The sequence below is a fragment of the Colobus angolensis genome, unplaced genomic scaffold (genome assembly GCF_000951035.1).
Source record: "Colobus angolensis palliatus isolate OR3802 unplaced genomic scaffold, Cang.pa_1.0 Scaffold51, whole genome shotgun sequence".
Lineage (NCBI taxonomy): Eukaryota > Metazoa > Chordata > Mammalia > Primates > Cercopithecidae > Colobus > Colobus angolensis.
In genome coordinates, this window is record NW_012118599.1 from 4221101 (window position 1) to 4225197 (window position 4097).

The following is a 4097-nucleotide window of genomic DNA, read 5'->3' on the forward strand; positions in this document are numbered from 1 at the left end:
ATCTTCTAGCTTCTAGGGGCTCTTGGCCTTTCTGGACTTTCATGGATAGTGGCCACATCACTCTAATTTCTGCCTCTGTCTTCCTGCACCTCACCCTCACCATCTTGTGTCTTCTCTTCACTCCGCTATGAGGATAATTGTCATTGGATTCAGGGCCTATCCAGATATACCAAGATGATCTCATCTCAAATTCTTTTACTTCATTACATTGGCAAAGAGCCTTTTTTCCAAACAAGATCACATTCACAGGGTCTTGGGATTTCTGTTTGGACCTATCTTTCTTGGGGGCCAACATAACCCCCTATATGGGACAGATGAAGAAAGATTATTTGCAATTGATGAATCCAGGTGATGGGTACTTTCAGATTTGTTATATTATGGGCAATTTGAGTGACGCAAAGAGGAAAGCATATGCAAATAGGGTTCCCGGATTTGGCAGATAAAATACAGGACACCCACCTAAATGTGAATTTCAGATAAACAATAAAGAATATTTCAGTAAAATCATGTTTCATGCCGTGTTTGGAAATAGCTATAACTACAAAATTATTGACTGTTTGCCTGAAATTCACATTGACATGGATATCCTATACTTTATTTGGCAACTTGGTAAGAAAAGAGTGCCATCAATTTGCCCTCCACAGACAGCGCCCCCAGCTATGCTCACAATAGAGATTTTTCAGTTGCCCTAGTCCTTGCATCCAACTCACGAAAGAAACCATCTTTTAAAAGCCGGTTTCTGCTGACTTGTAGAGAGAGCAAAATCCAGGTGAAATGTATTATTTGAACTTCAATTGCCAACCTTGAAAAGGAACAAGTTTAACCAGTTTCTTCTGATAAGCAGATCACTTACTCACGTCTTAGAATCCAGTAGGTGGTCCCTTGGCCATGAAATGTGTGGGAGTTGCTTCTCCCTAACTTCACCCTTCTCCTTTCAGTGGGAGGGAACTATTGAAAGGAATAACGAGCTTGTAAATACATTAGGACCTGGAATTCAGTTGTCGGGCCACGACAGTGACAGCGTTTAACAAAGTAAGCACTGATCTTAAAAATCTCTCTACATTGCCTCACACTCTCCTCTCTAGCCTCCTAGAAAAATTTGCTAGTATGTGTCCTTAGCACAAGAAAAAGCCTGTTTTTACTCATATTGTACCATCTTGGTGTGTTTGGGTGACAGTTCAAGAATTGTTTATTTCTTTTCTGTTGAATACATCTTTACAGAAATGTGAAAATGAAGAATTTAAAAAACCAGGGCCTCAGCATTTAATGATATGGGAAACAATGACATGAGGAGAAAAAAAGAAATGGTAGCATTTTAAACAATCTGAGAATAATCAGTGCTGGAAGAAGTGGCAAAGTATGCAAAAATTTCTTTATGTAAGTAGTCAAAACACAATTGCTGTAAATTGTGATACTGTAATACTATATTGGCTGTGAAAATTTAATACTAAAGTTTATTATAATTGGAGTAAATTAGTTTGAATGTCAGGGGAACTAGATTCTAGTTGAGTGTTTGCCACTAGTTAGCTCCATGACAAGTCATATCCTGTCCCTGGAGTTCTACCAACTCATGGCCAATCTAGAGGATAGCTAAGAAAGAGGCTCTGACTGTTGCTGCCCTTTGAATGGTGTAATTCTTTGTATGGAGATCTGACCTGCCCACTCTAGGATGTTTCCAGGCATCCCTGCCCTCTACCTATCTGATTTGTAGCCCCCTCTCCCTCCCTGCAAATGTGACAACCCAAAATGTCTCTAGACCTTGCTCAATGTCCTCTGGAGCAGAGAAGCAAAATCCCCCTGGTTGAGAACCATGGGACTACATGACCTCATGGGGCTAAGCAAGGCCATGTTACTGATGTGCTGCACTGCTTGGACGTTCACTGAAAACTTCCTGTTAATCCAGGTGGACTGATTAGTGAATATCATTAATCTCTGTACAGGAGCTAGAAAGGAAAGAGAGAAGCACAGCCATCATATGACAGATTTGATATAAGTCTGGATTCATATAAAAATGTATTCCTATTAGAGTTCTATGGCCAAAATATAGAGATATAGACAGATGGATACAAGATAGATAATAGATGATGAAGAGACAGACAAATTACAGATAGATAGATGCATAGAACGACAGATAGATAAAATAATACATACGTGGATGGGCAGACAGATAGGGATTATAAATAGATACATATACATAGATTGCTGATAGGTAAAATAATTGATGGATAGATAGATCAAAGAAAAAGGATCCATGGGCTACTCAGTGTGTCCAGAGACTTACCCATCTTCTAACCACTGGGACAAGAGCAAACACCCATTACTGAGTTCCTACTATGAATTTTTTGTACATTATCTCATTTAACTATCTCAACAACCCTCAAAAGTAGAAATAACTACCTCTATTCTAAGAATTAAAGAGATTAAACAACCTACAGCTTTTATGAACCTCATAATGGGAGGAGTCCTGATTTATCTCATTCTCCCTTCTCTCTGCCAAGAAACAGTGTCATTGGGACCAACTCAGAGATGTAACTCTTTTAATTAACTCCTGGAATTATGAGAGCTTACATTCCGTTAAAAACAAGCCCATTTTTAATTGGTGTAAATACAATTATACTAGTCTTCAACTCACTCTGGATTTTAGGTTGTCAAAGTAGAGAAAGGCACACTTTTATTAATTTTTTCTTCCAAGCAAGCCCCTGAAAATTTGCTAACAGGAGGAACTCAGGAATTAGATGTTCCTGTCTCGCCCTCTCCTTCCAACATCTAGTTGGCTAATATACTCTTAATAGGAAAATATAAAACAACTTCTCAGAGAGGAGCTGAGAGCCAGGTTACGGGGCGGAGTGGAAAAGCTCTGGACCTGCAATCAGAAGTTCGGGCTGACCCAACACTCACCAAGTGTGCAGCATGGGACAGGTGCTTTAGCTGTCTGAGACTCAGTGTGCCCATCTTTAATTTGGATAATAGGAGCCTTTTCCCAGGGTTGTTGCAGAAGGTAGACACACCCCCTAGATATTGACCATGAATGAGCAGCATGTGTGTGTGACCCGTGGCAAATCCTTGAGCTCTCTGGTTCTCATTTTCTGTTGACCTAACAAAGCTCAGTGGTAACCTATCTCCCAGTCTTAGCCTGACCCTTGGAAACCTCATATTGAGAAGGTGAAATGTTAGTTATCAGAGGAGAATTGTGATAAAATATTATGTAAGATAAAAATTTATTTCATGTTGAAACATGATCCTCAATCAATGACTAAGGGAGCTTAGTGTGGGGATTAGAGTTACAACACTGTGAACTAATCCGTAACAATTAAACAACCACACCCCACACTTTCGGGCGAACTTCACTCTCCCTTTCTTTCTGCTGAATAATGCTATTTCCATTTCCCAAGTTAGGAAAGTACAATGTCAAAATATCTAGGTACAAAACAGGTGAGTTGATTCAGTATGATTTCAAAGAATTCTTTACTTTTCAAAGGCTAAACTATTGACTCCCACTTTTTAAAATGTAGACATTTAAAAGATTTTGATTTCTATTTATGCAGCCAGCTAACATATAAAAAAAAGCTCATGATCACTGGTCATTAGAGAAATACAAATCAAGATCACAATGAGATACCATCTCATGCTAGTCAGAATGGCGATCCTTAAAAAGTCAGGAAACAACAGATGCTGGAGAGGATGTGGAGAAATAGGAACGCTTATACACTGTTGGTAGGAGTGTAAATTAGTTCAACCATTGTGGAAGACAGTGTGGTGCTTCCTCAAGGAGCTAGAACTAGCAATACCATTTGACCCAGCAATCCCATTACTGGGTATATACTCAAAGGATTATAAATCATTCTACTATAAAGACTCACGCACATTTATGTTTCTTGCGGCACTGTTCACAATAGCAAAGACTTGGAACCAACCTAAATGCCCATCAATGATAGAATGGATAAAGAAAATGTGGCACATATACACCATGGAATACTATGCAGCCATAAAAAAGGATGAGTTCATATCCTTTGCAGGGACATGGATGATGCTGGAAACCATCATTCTCAGTAAACTAACACAAGAACAGAAAACAAAACACTGCATGTTCCCACTCA

The 4097-nt window shown here is 39.2% G+C and overlaps 1 protein-coding gene across 3 annotated transcripts in view; it reads left to right on the forward strand.

Moving 5' to 3' along the window:
- Window positions 1–962: 962 nt before the first annotated feature.
- The window catches only part of LOC105524820 (glutathione S-transferase A1), a 58580-nt gene continuing 55445 nt past the window's right edge, over window positions 963–4097 (forward strand). For 2 of the 3 annotated variants that reach the window (XM_011960225.1, XM_011960226.1), the window contains exon 1: window positions 967–1032. The gene's annotated coding sequence lies outside the window, so the exon portion shown is untranslated. Of the gene's footprint in view, window positions 1033–4097 lie in introns of all 3 variants that reach the window. The other variant, XM_011960227.1, reaches the window with a different exon arrangement.